The sequence below is a fragment of the Sapajus apella genome, unplaced genomic scaffold (genome assembly GCF_009761245.1).
Source record: "Sapajus apella isolate SASKATOON/1434 unplaced genomic scaffold, GSC_monkey_1.0 scaffold1, whole genome shotgun sequence".
Taxonomy (NCBI): domain Eukaryota; kingdom Metazoa; phylum Chordata; class Mammalia; order Primates; family Cebidae; genus Sapajus; species Sapajus apella.
In genome coordinates, this window is record NW_022436941.1 from 47,475,622 (window position 1) to 47,492,361 (window position 16,740).

Here is a 16,740-nt window from a genome sequence, read left to right on the forward strand (position 1 = left end):
TTATTTCTTCAACTTGAAATTTCTGGTACATTCTAGTAATTCTCTTCTCCGACAGAGATAGCCTTAGCTGAGTTTTTGCTTTTAGTCTTTGTGAACATGAAAGAAAAAGTGAGCGTCTTTGTTTTAACAGCTCTAATATGGCATGAATAAGCTGTTGACACATTTATATATGACCATTTGAAAGGTATTTAAATATAATGGAATTACAATGGTCATGAAAAGACAGTTACAAAATTATAAAGCACTTTAGTCAAGGGGGCTCAGTAATGGGGAAATGGCATTGTCTTATTCAGAGGTTAGGTATCATAGAAGACATTCCTTCTAAAATTTCCTAGTTCTATGCCACTTAAAGGTCAAGGTTTGTGTCACCTAAAATGAATTTAAACTCACTTTTGAGATTGGTTGTAATTTTTTTTTTGTTTTAACAAACATAGATCTTTCTACAAAGGCCTCTGATAATCCCCATGTATCATTATGTGAACTAGGAAAAGACATGCCCTTTAGACAAACACAAGCTCCTGCATGCCTAGCTTGGTAAGATTTCATCTTACCAAGGTATAGACAAAGAAACACCTTGCCAGGGTACATTTCATATCTCCTTATGCTCACAGTTAGGTGTACTTGTATGGTGAACAAATTGTACCAGTATATGCGGCAGACTTGCTTTCTATGAATATCCAAAGCTGTATGGAAAATCTGGCTTGCTTTCCATCAGTTACCAATAGACCACATTTAGTATCTGTTTAAAAGTCGACTTTAATTTAAATAAAATTTAGGAACACAATATGGAGAAAATTCTGATAAAGGAGAACTTTTCTATGGAATATGTCTAAATGCTGATTATCTGCCAGATTTGACTTTGTTACTACTCTTAGAGAATGGAAATCTGAACTTGGTTCACTTGGGTACAGGAAGAATGCCTTTGAAAGACCTTCATTGTGGCAGCTCCTGTTAACCTGTGCTGTCATTCTGGAGTCATAGCTCAAAGTATAAGGGTCTTTTTCCATCCCTAAACACATTTTTGAAATTTTGAGTGATGCATTCTTCTATAAATCCCATCTTACCATAGAAAAAGTTACTCAAAATATCTTTATGGCAATGTATTTATGAAATTGCATTTGACAATCATGAACAAGCTGCTGTAGTATATTTTATGACACAAATGCTTTCATTTTAATATGTCCCTTGCCAAATTAGATGATTTTACTTACCAAACTTTATATATACTTCATGCTTAGTTGTAAAAGACAATTAGTTGTAAAATAAGTTAGTGTAGCATCCAGACAGAGGATTTTAATAATAATTTGATATACAATACTGCCAGGGGTGTCTGTTATTTAGAAATAAATAATGCCATGGATCTTTCACTGTAATTACCATCTTTCACTATTTATATATGAGCTGGAGTTTGGTTCATCTTAGAATAGACTCAAAGCTTATAGTTTTCATCAGGCTTCTAACAGGTACTTAGATTAAAATGAAAATCTGCAGGAATAATGAAAGTTTTTATCCAGTTATTTTACCTGAGCTTGGTATAATTTTGTATATGAATAAACCTGGACATATAAAGGCTGTATGTATGTGTATGTATATTCAAACGCATGTTTCCATGTTTCAGAGAGGGGTGGTAGTAGTAGTTCTGCACGGAGCAGATTCTCCAAGTTATTCTGCCAATTTTTTCTTGCTAATGGTCTAGAAAGTAAAATTCTTTAGAATCAACCCTTCAGCAACCAAAACCAATGAATTACTTTGATATTGTTCTTTATTATAAAAGGGGAATTTTTTATTTTACCAGAAAAAATCTTATTTGCCCACTTATGAATAATGTTATGTTTGTTTATAGGCAAAACATTTGATGCATTATAAATGTTTACAAGATAGATGGAGAAAACTGAAAATTGCACACTTGCTAGTCTAAGATAACATTTTCTGGAACAAATCATGGAATTGATCCCTTTTGCATGCCAGGATATCAAAACATTTTGTGTCTCATTGGGGAATGTGCATTCTGTTTTCGGAAACAAGTTCATTCTTTCTGTTTTTGCCTGGAAAGTGATTATCTGCTGTACCTAACTCAGGAGAACTAGCAGGGACCAAGAAATACTTAGTTCTTTTCACCATAGCACATAGTTAGGATCTGAAGAGAAATAATGCCTGCCTAATTCTATCATGTATAGATCAGATAATAGCAAACACTTGTAAATACTAAATGAGAAAAAACAAATGAAACTCATTTTTTGGGGGGAAAATGGGAGACAGGTGTACAGCAAAGAGATAGGGGAAGAGGAGAAGTTTGGGTAGGAAAAGGTGTATAAATAACTTGTCCTTGAGAATCTTCTCCAGAGTATAGTCAGGGACACCTACATTTGAGTTATTAAAAAAAAAGAAATCCTTTTTAATAACAGGAACCAATTCTATTTGAAGGAAGAATAAAATATTGTTTGATCTCATTAATGTCAATATATCTTGTTAAAAAAAGAAAAAGTCTTCTAATATTATATCTTTAGATTATTTTAACTAAAATAATTTCTAAAAAGCTTATTTGATATATGGAGAAATAACCGCTTACTTTTTATTTCAAAATAGGTAACAAATATCTGCAAATACAGTTTTGAGGATCTATTTGCACTCATATTCAACATTTCCCCCTCAAATTCAGTTAAAAATAAAGGATTACATTATCCAAAGTGTCAAGTAATTATTTTTGTTTGGTGTCATTCCATTCAATTTTGCCCTAGGATTGTGTAGCAATAATTTAATTTGATCCATTTTGCTTGTAGATGAAAATCTGCATTTTGTGATAAAACCTGGACAACTGTTTACATATTTTAGCTAAACTTTCTCAACACTATGAGAACTGCTCTACTACAATATGCATTGCACATTTGAAGATGCTATACTTTTCCATGATCGAAGAAGATATCTCTTTTTGTCAGTTGCCTTATAAAACAAAGAAAGCTTTTTAACTTGTTTATGTATTGACCTGTTAAGAAAGCAAATGATCTACATATTATTCTTACTGTATACATACATATTACATATATACGTCAGTTTGTAATATAAAAAAATGCCATTAAATAAATAACAGTTAAAGAAAAATGTTTTCTTCCCTTAACAGTAAAGTGCAATGATAATAAAAAGCATGTTCTAAGAATACAGTCACCCAGATAACAAGCCATAAAACATAGCATGATTCAGTGAAATCATTCTAAAACAAAAAACTGATAAAAGCTAGACATTTTTCAAAGAGTACATTTCCCAATGTACAGATGATGCTTTATACTTAACAAGAGCCTTTTACAAAGTGTAAGTGATACATTTTCTCAAATTATACATACTGTTCAAGCCTCGATTGGCTGTACAGCGTGCAAACTTGAACTGTGCAAGGGAACTCTGATGTTTTACCATTGAATAACCATAAGAATTGACAACTTCAGAAAATCAGGTATTTATTTTAAAGTGGAATTTTAAAATTAGGTTTTAAAACATTTAAGAAGCAGAATTAAAGATAAATCCACCCATTCAATAATCCTTCTAAAGTCTGTATTTAATAAGGAGCCAAATGCTCTTTAATGAAAGCCCATCACACTAATAATGCACCCCATATTTTTACAAACCAAATAATTCCATAAACTAAAGATTCTGTCCAGGATGATATCCAACCTTGCACCAGCCCCTCAGATAGTCCGGGACATCTCAACATACACTTGAAATGCTACCAAACCCAAGCCGCCACTTCACATGATTTATGATGTCATTAATGTCAAGCTATCAGTGGACAAGAGTAAAAGAGACAACAGCAAAGCTGACTAAAAACAAATAGTTTTGATTAAACTCAAGGACGTTCCATGCAGCTTTCAGCAAAAAGGCATTCATCATTTCCGAAGCTGACCTTGTTTTTTTTTTTTCCCTTCGTTTTTTGAAATCCTACATGCAAACGTAATGCATGTTGGTATTCTCGCAGCCGACGATCCCTGTTGTAGCTGCATTCACTCTTTGAAGCAAAATGAAGAAAAAGCTACAGCACCTTTCTTTATGGGGCTGATTGAGTAGCTAATTGACCCTTTTCCTTAAAATCTCCCTTCCCCTCTCCTTTTATTTCCCAGAAGAATTCTGTCACTCTCCTTCTAAATCATTTCAAAAAAATAGTCTCATCTTTTCCCCCATTTTCTGATTTTTATGCCATTTTTATGTTCAAAAGAAAAAAGGCTAAACATTAGAAATGACAAGAAAGTTGAAAATATATATGCAGTAAATGAGAGAAGCAAATTATTTTTATGTAAACAGTTCTAACTACGAACAGTTCTAGCTACAAACCTTGTTTTCTAGATACAGTAAGATTATTCCTCGGGCATAATGCTCCTATATCTGACAGAGGCTCAATTTAGAATATACCAATTTTTTAAGGCAATAATTAAAATATAAAAATGTGAAAAAGAAACAAATGATATTTCAGAGATTTTTCTCTTCCTCAACATCCAATTGGATCAAGTCGCTTCAGGAAATTTTATTTCATGGCCTTGTAAAAGCTGCCATAACTCATTCAAACAACAGAAGGAAAGTAACAGTTCAGGCTTTAAAAATGTATGTTAAAAAGCTGCCAGTGACCTTTTTTTTTTTTTTAAATAAAGTAATGAGGTTTTCCACTCACGTACAAATTTCCACCAGTGGTGTTCTTACCACACGTTTCTGGTATCTTCATGAGCATTTGGGCTTATGTTCTTTTATTCCAGTAACTTTTATTTGTTAGTAATGCACACTTCAAAACCATGATGTTTTATCAGTACATATGGCTTTTCTAGACTTCAATATAAATTGTTATCTCTCAGTATCAGAATACAATTATTTAATATGGGATTTAAATATTAACTATATGTGTACTTAAATAAATTTTTAAAACTTGGTATCACATAGAGCTTAAAAGTACAGTTTTGTCTTTTTAAATAATGGGAACACTTTCTGAAATAGTGCCCATTTTCAGTGAGAATCATTTGTCCGTATATACTTAAACACTCCCCCCAAATTAGGTATATTTACTCTGATTTTAAAAATATTTTCTGCTGAGATTTTTTTAATGGGAAACAAGACAGCCTGTTTTATAAGTATTAACTGTGCATGAGAACATTTGTAATATCACCCTTGGAGAATAATAAACAGATACTAGAGATTGAAATTCTGACATAGTTTACAGAACAATAATCCAAACATCTGTTATAATGACAAGGGATTTGAACAGAATAGAGAGTACATGGGAAAGCTATGCTACTTTTAGTACAGTTATAATGTTAAATCAAAGCATTGCAGCTCAAGGCAGCTTGCTGCTAATATAAACAATTTTCTACATATTCCTGGGCCACGAGCCAGATCTCAGGATTCAGTTACAAGCACAAGGTCAAGAGGGAATCAACAGTATGAAATTATTGCCTATGAATCAAAAGAATAAATGGATAATTAAATATGAAAACAAATTAGAAGGTATACTCTCATTTAACTCATCAAGTGCATTTGTCAAGCAACTTTATGTTTGGAATCCGTTGCAGGAGCAGGATCAGGAAAAGCTTTAATGTATTTATTGATTAAACCTGAGCTATTAGCATTTTCCCTGGGTCAGGTTCACCATATTATTTTTCTACATATATATTTGATTCTAAAATAAATCAAACATACATCTAACCATAATTGTACAGGTAAATATATCATCATAATTTTCTTCATGGAACAAAAGAAATGACACTGAAAACTATATACTAATGATATAGGCCAGTTTTATTAAACCTGAACATTTAAGAGACACAATGTTGCATGGAGAGATTTGTGTCCCAGATGTTAAACGATGTGAAATCTAGTTCAGCTTTTGTTAATATCTATATGCTCTTGGCCACATTGTTTTGACCCTCTAAAATCTAGTTTCCTGTAAAATTCAGTTTAAATTAGATAGAATGTTAAATACTGTCTGACTTCAAAAAAGCATATATGCAGTCAGAAACAAAAACTCTGATAAACTTGATATATGGTCATTATGGGAATTCTTCATTGTACAAACATCTTACCATGTACTTAGAAAAAACTAGATGGTATAGCCCACTACACACCTAAGCTGTATGATACAGCTCCTGGGCTACAAACCTGTTACTATAATGAATACTGTAGGCAACTGTAACACAATGGTAAGTACTTATATATCTAAACATAGAAAAGGTATATAAAACTACAGTGCTATAATCTCATGGGACCACAATTTTATGTGCGATTCATCACTGACTGAAACATTATGCAGCATATGACTGTATATGAAAAAAGACAACAATGGGTTGAATTTTTGGAATTAAAGTTTCTAATGAATTTCTTAGAGAAATTCATTATATATCTGACTTAGATATGAGTAGAAATAGTTATCAGGTGCTGGTTACAATTTTTGATTAGTGGCTACCTGAATTTTCTCTTACGGAGATAAATGCTTCTAGAATAAACTTCAAATTTGAAAGAAAAAAACAGTTAAAAATAAATAATAGTAAAATTTGATGTGGAGGGAAAAATGGATATGTGTTATTTTTAAAAATTCTTCTAAAAAGATGAGTAGAAATGCTCTGAGATGAAAACCTATGAAATCTTCTCTTCCCAGCAGACATTTTTGAAGGCTATATCTCTGGACTATATTCAAAATGAATTTATATGAAGGAAGAACAGTCTTGGGGAGCTGAAACAAGAAACTCAGAAGATAGAATATATTATAGAAAATATTCCATATCAGTTTGGAAGGAGTTCATAAGATTGATGTATTGTTTCAAGCATATTATCAGGAAGAAACTAATCCTTCTTGATTATCCCATTCCAAATGAAGTCAATCTGAAACCCCTTCCACACAAAAAATTTTACAAAGGGTAAACTTTAGTCATTTGACTAAAGTTTAATGATCATTTAAAAATGTTCTGAAATGTCAAAAGTACTAATTATAAAAAATTATCTTCCATTTATAGTTAAAACAGGAAAAACACACACCAGTCCTTCTTTCTTAATGAAAGCAGCTGAATAGCATTTGATAACACTGAAACGTAAGTATCAGTGGGGAAGAAAGGGAAAAACATCTGAATTTTTTGTACCAGTAAATGGAGCGTAAGTTTACCATTGTTTTTCCTCTAGTTACCTCTTGACCTGAACAAAATGCAATTTGGAACTTGGAAGTCAGCACTGTGATTCAGACAGATCAAGGATAAATCCTCCAGTTCAGGCTTGAGGAGCAAAAAAGGCAACTCTGAACCTGAGAGAGAGTGAAGGAAATCTGTTGATTTTTTTCCTCTTCTGTTCTATTCCACCCTACACTCAGGTGGCCCTGCAACTAAAACTCTAGGGAATAAGAAATTTCTTTTCCCTTAGGTGGAGGTATGTCTCCAAGTGGATGGAGTAGACTCTGTTGAGTTTTTTCCTGTCTTTCTCTCCTCCTGCCACTTGATCCTAGAGGCAGTGCAATTGCAGAAGAGGACAGTTTCTGACCAGATGACTGAAACCTAGTGGTCTGAAAAGTACCAGTGCGATAATAGAGAAAATAGCTAGGAAAAGCTGTGATTCTGTATACTAATTCCTGGGTTAATCCTTAACTTACTTGAGCATTAATCTCATCCTAATTAGCATATGAAAGACTTGAAGAACTAACCTATAGTCAGATCTCAGGCTGACCACTGGCATATACAGGACCAAAAAAAAAAAAAAAAATTCACTGCAACAGCTTTGAAAACTAAATTGACATTGGAGCAACAGCCTATAGAAGGCTAAAGGAAAACTATCAACATTCTCCACAGGATATAAGTAAAACACAAAGTATGATAATATAATATTCAAAATGACCACAATCAAGCAAAAAATCACTGGCAAGTGAAGAGCTGCAGTAATCTCAATTCATATGGGAAAATGAAATTAAGAGAAACCCATGACAAGATGACAGAAATATTGGATTAACTGATAAGGACTTCAAAGCGGTATTATAAAAATGCCCCAATGGGCAGCTATAAACACACTTGAATATTAAAATAGAAAACGTTGGCAAGTAATAAAAGACACAAAGAAAATATATAAACATGTATAAACCTAAATTACCTGTGCCTAAATAAATTAATAAAAAATGGACAGCATTGAAGGGAGGAATGGACAATTCAACAATAATGGGGGAGACTTTAATAATCCATTTTCCTCTTTAACATTTTTTATTGATACATAATAATTGTACATATTTATGGGGTATATGTGATACTTTGATACATGCATACAATGTGTAATTATCAAATCAGAGTATTTAGGATATGCATCACCTTGAACATTTATTATTTCTTTCTGTTGGGAACATTTCAAATTTTGCTTTCTAGCTATTTGAAAATATGCAATATATTGTTACTAATTATAGTCACCCCACTTTGCTACCAATTGCTAGAACTTTCCTTTTAACAGTATGTTTTTACCTTAACCAACCTCTCTTCATACCCGCCCCCCACAAAAAAAAAAAACAGAATAAACATTCCTTGCATTACAAACATGACACGCACTCAAAAACAAACCACACAATCCTCGTGCAACAATCCTTATGGAGCAATCCTCAGCAAATGCAAAAGAACCAAAGTTATGCCAACAATTCTCATGGACAACAGTGGAATAAAAATAGAAATCAAGACTAAGAAAATTGCTCAAAAAAATACAATTAAATAGAAATTAAGCAATCTCATTTTGAATGACTTTTGGGTAATAATGAAATTAAGGCAGAAATCAAGAAATTTTTTGAAACTATTGAGAACAAAGATACAACATACCAGAATCTCTGGGACACAGCTAAAGCAATGTTAAGAGGGAAGATTATAGCACTGAATGTCCATAACAAAAATTTAGAAATATCTCACGTTAACAACCTAATGTCATAACAAAAAGAACAAGAGAAACAGAAGCAAACCATCCCCAAAGTTAGCAGAAGACAAGAAATAACCAAAATCAGAGCTGAACTAAAGAAGACCTGAAAAACCATTAAACAGATCAATGAATTCACAAGTTTGTTTTATGAAAAAATTTAGTGACATAAATAGACTGCTAGAGAGACTTGGAGAGATCCAAGATGGCTGATTACTAGAAGCTCGGGAATGTAGCTCCCACTGAAAGAGCAGAGAACAAGAGGACGCCACACTTTCAGATCAATTTTTGTTGCTTACCCACCAGGAGATTCCCAGCGGAGGAGTCCCATGTGTCACCAACGCGACTCTTGAGGCCGGTGAGGCGGTTTTGCCGCTGCCTTGGTGCGGCGGTTCTTGGTGCAGAGTCAGAAAAGCACCATCAATCTTAAAGCCGCCGTTTTGTCCAGGGCAGTGGGTTGCTCAGATTCTAGCGCCAGGAATCAACAAGTTGGACGTCCATTCAGAAACCCAACTATAAAGACGGTAATTATAAAGACCACAGATGGATAAATCTATAAAGCAGGGAAGAAAACAGCCTAAAAAGGCTGAGAATACCCAAACTCAGAACGCCTCTCCCTCTACAGGGGATCACAGTTCCTCATCAGCAACAGAACAAGGCCTGATGGAGAAAGACTGTGTTCCATTAGCAGAAGCAGGCTTTAAAAATTGGATGATACGAAACTTCTGGGATTTAAAAAAACTTGTTCTAACCCAATGCAAAGAAACTAAGAACTTTGAAAAAAAGGTTTGACAAAATGTTAAAAATAACACACAATTTAGAGAGGAATATAAGTGAATTAATGGAGCTGAAAAATACAACACGAGAGCTTCGCGAACTATGTACAAGTTTTAACAGCTGAATTGATCAAGCAGAAGAAAAGATATTAGAGGTCGAAGACCAACTTCATGAAATAAGACAAAAAGACAAGATTAGAGAAAAAAGGATAAAAAAGAACGAGCAAAGTCTCCAAGAAATATGGGACTATGTGAAAAGACCTAATCTACGTTTGATAGGTGTACCTGAATGTGGTGAAGAGAATCAATCCAAGCTGGAAAATACGCTTCAGGATATTATTCAGGAAAACTTTCCCAACCTAGCAAGGCAGGACAATATTCAACTCCAGGTAATACACAGAACACCACAAAGATATTCCTCAAGAAGACCAACCTCAAGGCACATAATCGCCAGATTCACCAGGGTTGAAATGAAAGAGAAAATACTGAGGGCAGCCAGAGAGAAAGGTCAGGTTACCCATAAAGGGAAGCCCATCAGACTCACAACAGATCTCTCAGCAGAAACCCTACAAGACAGAAGAGAGTGGGGGCCAATATTCAACATCCTTAAAGAAAAGAACTTTCAACCCAGAATTTTATATCCAGCCAAACTAAGCTTCATAAGCAAAGGAAAAATAAAATCTTTTGTGAACAAGCAAGCACTCAGAGATTTCATCACCACCAGGCCTGCTTTACAAGAGCTTCTGAAAGAACCACTACAAATAGAAGGGAACAACCAGTATCAGCCTTTCTAAAAAATGCCAAAAATAAAGAACATCAACATAATTAAGAAATTGCATCAATTAATGGGCAAAACAGCCAGCCAACACTAAATGGCAGCATCAAACTCATATATATTGCTATTAATTCTAAATTTAAATCGACTAAATCCCTCAATCCAAAGACACAGACAGGCAAAAAAAGCCAAGACCCATTGGTATGCTACATGCAGATGCATCTTACATGCAAGGATACACAAAGACTCAAAACAAAGGGATGGAGAAAAATTTACCAACCAAATGGAGAGCAAAAATAAATAAATAGAAAGCAGGAGTTGCAAATTTTGCTGATAAAATAGACTTCAAAGCAACAAAGATCAATAGAAGCAAAGAAGGATATTACATAAAGATAAAAGGATCAATGTAACAAGAAGAGCTAAAGATCCTAAATATATATGCACCCAGTACAGAAATACCCAGATATATAAGACTTATAAAGAGACTTGGACTCCCACACAATAATAGTGGGAGACTTACAGATCAATGAGACAGAAAGTTAACATCGATATTCAGGACTTGAACTCAGATCTGGAACAAATAGACTTAATTAACATTCATAGAACTCTCCACTTTAAATACACAAAATATACACTTTTATCAGTACTACATCACACATATTTACAGGTTTAAATGAAATATTGGTTGGCTGCTTGTTAATTATTTTCTTCCCTCATTTTTTTTTCTTTTTATTTCTCTATTATTAAACATAATTACAGGCATACCCATTTTTAGACGGCATATTAGCCCGGACAGTAAAGCAACACCCCTGTTCTCTCTCCCTCTTCCTCTTCCTCTTTCTTCCTTTCCTTTATTCTTTTTTTTTTTCTTTTTCTTTCTTTCTCTCTTTCTTCCAAAAAAAAAAAAGAGATAGACTAATTAATAAAGAAGAAAACAGAGAAGTCCCGAATAAACTCAAATAGAAATGACAAAGGGAATGTTACCACTGACCCCACAGAAATACAAATAACCATCTGAGACTACTATGAACGCCTCTATGCACAAAAGTAGAAAATATAGAAGAAATGCATAAATTCTCAAACATATATACCCTTCCAAGATTGAACCAGAAAGAAATTGAACTCAACTGAACAGACCAATAATGAGCTATGAAACTGAATCAGTAATAAATAGTCCACAACCAAGTAACGCCCAGGACCAGGTACAGTCACAGCCAAATTCTGTCAGACCTACATACTGTTTCTATTGAAACTATTTTTTTAAAAAATTTAGGAGGAAAGACTCCTCCCCAACTCATTCTATGAGGCTAGCATCATCCTGATAACAATACCTGATAGAGATATATTAAAAAAAAAAAAAAAAAGAAAGAAAAAAGAAAACTTCAGGCCAATATCCTTGATGAACACTGATACAAAAATCTTCCAACAAAATACTAGCAAACTGAATCTAGCAGCACATTAAGAAGCTAATCTAACATGATCAAATAGGCTTTAAATCCTTGTATGCAAGTTTGATTCAACATATGTAAATTAGTAAATGTGATTCATCACATAAAGAGAACTAAAGACAAAAAACACAATTATCTCAATAGATGCAGAAAAAGCTTTTGAAAAAATTCCACATCACTTCATGTTAAAAATTCACAATAACCTAAGTATTAAAGGAATATACCTCAAATAATAAGCACCATCTATGACAAACCACAACCAACAGTATACTGAATGGGCAAAAGCTAGAAGCACTCCCCTTGGAAACCAGCACAAGACAAGGATGCCCTCTCTCACCACTCCTATTCAACATAGCATTGTAAGTCCTGGCCAGAAGGATCAGGCAAGAGAGGAAAATAAGGGGCATCCAAGTGTGAAGAGTGGAAGTCAAAATATCCCTGTTTGCAGATGACATGATCCTGTATTTAGAAAATCCATAGTCTTGGCCCAAAAGATCCTTGATCTGATTAACAACTTTAGCAAAGTTTCAGGATACAAAATTAATGTACATAACAACAGCCAAGCCTCGAGCCAAATAAGGAATGTAATCCCATTTACAGCTGGCACAAAAGGAATAAAATACTTAGGAATACAGCTAGCCAGGGAAGTAAAAGGTCTGTACGACAAAAAGGAGAGAATGTTGTTCAAAGAAATCGGAGATGACACTAACAAATGGAAAAACATTCCATACTGATGGATAAGAGTAACCAATATTGTTAAAAATTGCCATATTGCCCAAAGCAAATTACAGATTCAATGCTATTCCTATCAAACTACCAATAACATTCTTCATGGAACTAGAGAAAACTATTTTAGAATAGGGAGCATAGGGAAACAAAAACCCCAAACAGCCAAGACAAACCTAAGCAAAAAGAACAAAGATGGAGGCATCACATTACCACTTCAAACCCTACTACAAGGCTATGGTAATCAAAACAGCATGGTACTGGTACAAAAACAGATACATAGACCAATGGAACAGAATAGAGAACCCAGAAATAAGCCACACACCTACAACAATCTGATCTTTGACAAAGTTGATAAAAACAAGCAATGAGAAAAGGGCTCCCTATGCAATAAATGGTTCTGTGATAACTGATGAGCCATATGCAGAATATTGAAACTGGACCCTTCCTAAAACCCAAAGCTATAAATATCCCAGAAGAAAACCTAGGCAATACCTTTCTGGACATAGGAACTGGCAAATATTTTGGAAGACTCCAAAAGCAGTTGCAACAAAGGCAGAAATTGACAAATGGAATCTAACCAAATGTCAGAGCTACTGCACAGCCAAAGAAACTATCAACAGAGTAAACAGGCAACCTGCAGAGTGGGAGAAAATACTTGCAAACTATGTACCTGACAAAGGTATAATATCAAGCATCTATAAGAAATTTAAACCAATTTACAAGGAAAAAACAACCCCATTTAAAAGTGGGTGAAGGACATAAACAGATACTTTTCAAAAGAAGACATACCTGTGGCCAAAAATCATTTGAGAACACTCAATATCACTGATCGTTAGAGAAATGCAAATCAAAGCCACAATGAAATACCATCTCACGCTAGTCAGAATGACTATTACTGAAATGTCAAAAAATAATAGATGCTGGCAAGGTTGTGGAGAACAGAGAACACTTAGACACTGTTGGTGAAAGTGTGAATTGTTTTAATCATTTTGGAAAGCAGTGTGGTGATTCCCCAAAGAGCTAAAAACAGAACTATCATTCAATCCAGCAATCCCATTACTCGGTATATATCCAAAGCAATATAAATCTTTCTGTTATAAAGATACAAGCACACATATGATCATTGCAGCACTATTCATAATTGCAAAAATATGGAATCAGCCTAAATGTCCATCAATGGAAGATTGGATGAAAAAAATGTGATATATGCACATCACGGAATAGTATGCAGCATAATAAAGAAAGAGATCATGTTCTTTGCAGGAACATTTGCAGGGCTGGAGACCATTATCCTTAGCAAACTCATGCAGGAACAGAAAACCACATACTGTATGCTCTCACTTTGATGAGGACACATGGACACAAAAGGGGGAACAACAGACACTGGGGCCTACTTGTGTGTGAAGGATGAGAGGAGGAAGAGAATAAGAAAAAATAACTATTGGTTACTAGGCTCCATACCAGGGTGACAAAATAATTTCTACAGTAAACCCCTGTGACACAAGTTTACCTATACAACAAACCTACACATGTACCCCTGAACCTAAAATAAAAGTAAAAATAAGTTTCGCATGAGTTTTAGAGGGGACATTGAAACCATAATATTCTTCTCCTGATCCCTCCAAATTTATGTCCTTCTCAAATACAATTACATTAATTGCATCTCTATAGTTCCAAACTGTTAACTCATTCCAGCATTAAGTGACAAGTCCAAAGTTTCATCTGTGAACGTGTGAAATCAGAACAAGATACCTGCTTTCAGGATAAAATGTGGCGCAGTCATAGGGAACACATTCCCATTTCAAAAGGGAAAAACAGCCAAGAAGAAAGGAGTAACAAGCCCCAAGCAAGTCTAAAACCTAAGAGACGCAGACATTGGGTCTTAAGACCCCAGAATCATCTCTTTTTCCCTTTTGTCTGGCATCTTCAGCATACTGGTGTGGTGGTTGAGCCCCCAAGGCCTTAAACCACCCCAACCCTATGGGTTTCTTGGCTCACTTCACCTAGCTCTGCCATGATTGTGTTGCACACTGGTAGCTCTCCAGTTCTGGGGTCTTAGTGACAGTCTTGCTCCCACGGCTCTCTAGGCATTGCCCTACTGGGGACTTCCTGCAGTAGGTCCATCCCCACATACCCACTTAGCATGGCTCTAGTGGGACTCTGGTGCCTCAGCCCCTGTGACCAGTTTCCGCTTGGGCCCTCAAGCTTTTGATGACATTTTTTGAAATCTAGGTAGAATCTGCCAAGTCTCTACCCCTCTCAGTTTCTGTAAGTCTGCAGAATTAGCACCATGTGGATGCCACCAAGTCTGACAACAGGTACTTTCTGAGTTTTTGGCACAAGCTGCACTTAGGGCTGCTTGACCCAGAGTGACAGTCATGTGGGGTTATTGCTCTAGATTTTACAGTATATGTTTTAAAACCTTGACATAACACTGTACTCATTTATAAGTGGTGAAGGTAACTTACAGCAGAGCATTTTCAATTAATTCCTGTGACAATGCTGTTTTTCATTTCACTTATTCTTACCTATAATTACTTAATACATTGTTACTATGAATACTTTAAACATACAGTTGTTTTATAGGTCAGTTAAAAATAAGAAAAACAAAATCTTGTTTTATCTTACTTTATTCTTTTTCTGACACTTTTCCTTTCTTTCTTTCTTTAAATGTAGATCCATGTTTTTAGCCTACAGTATTTGGTTTTCCTTCAGCATGAAGAACTTCTTTAACTTCTCTTACAAGATTGATCATTTGGTAACATAATTTCTCTAGTTTGTGTATCTGACACTGTTCTTGTTTCTTTATTTGGAAGGATTTTTTTTTTCAACATTTTAAATATTTACCTTTTCTTTCTGGTGCATATGGTTTCTAATCAGAAATTGTTTAATTCTTATCTTTGTTCTCCTACAGGCAAGGTATTCTACCTTTATCTTCCAGACCCCAGCTTCCTTCAAGATTTTCTTTGTTTTGGGTTTTCTGAAGACTGAATATGATTTATTATATCTAGGTTATTTTTCTTTTTTTATTTACTCTGCTTGGTGCTCTGTAAGCTTCCTGGATCTGTGGTTTTGTGTCTGCCATTCTCTCTTTAATTTCTGAAGTTTACTGAAAATCAACTGACAAAAGGCAGATTAATAGGAATGAAAGCCATACAAAATATATTTTAATATACATAGCAGGGAGAAATCACAGGAGAGTAATTACCCAATAATCCAATGGGATATAGAATCTTATATTCCTTTCTTCACAGGGGAGGGAGGAGTTGAGAAACATCAACAATGTTTTGAGGGATAGTAAATGATTATTAAGGTGAATGAGTGGACCCAGGTGACAGAAGTAAACTGTTAAATGATTCTCTTTAGAATTTAAATGAGCTGAGAGGCAGACCTTAGTTTCTGAAAAAGTCCATCCAAATGTGATTACATTTCTCAGTCTTATTTTCTGGGATAGATAATGAAGTTTCAGGGAAGAAATGGAAGACAGTTGTATTCCTCTTTGGGAGCCCAGTTTGTAGGTAAATAAGGAAACTTTATAGAATAGCCTATCCCCAAATTTGGGAGAGATGGAAGCGTTGACATTTGAGTTGGTGGAAGGTCAGAGAGAGCTTAAGGCTGTTTCTTCAGCTCAACATGTGAAAGTGTCATATTTTGGGGCATTGTTTTCTGTGCCCCAACATTTCCCTGTCTGAAACTTTCCTAGAAGTTTCACTCACATAAAGCTGAGTTGGTGTCTTTGGAGAGAAAAATATCTAATCAGCAACTGAGTGGCTAAGGATACCATTAAACTAGTTTCCCCTTTGTGGGAATAAGTCAGTTCAGTTAAACAGTTGTGTCTTATTTAAGGAGATGGCATTGCAGATGGGCTGTCACATCTAGGCCTCCATATGATGTAAGCAAACAGCTTTTTAATAAATGGCATTTCCATGGAAACAGAAGAAAAACAAGGTTAATGTCTGGAGTAATCTATAGACTAGTTTCTTTAACATTTGGAGGGCAGTCAGTTGAAAAGATTAATGGCAATCTGGCAGAGTTTTTGGTTTATTCTCTCCATGTACAAAATTTGTTCAAATATAAGCTCTTGTGGTGATTTCTTTTTAAAGCCTGGGTGACTAGCTTCAGTTTT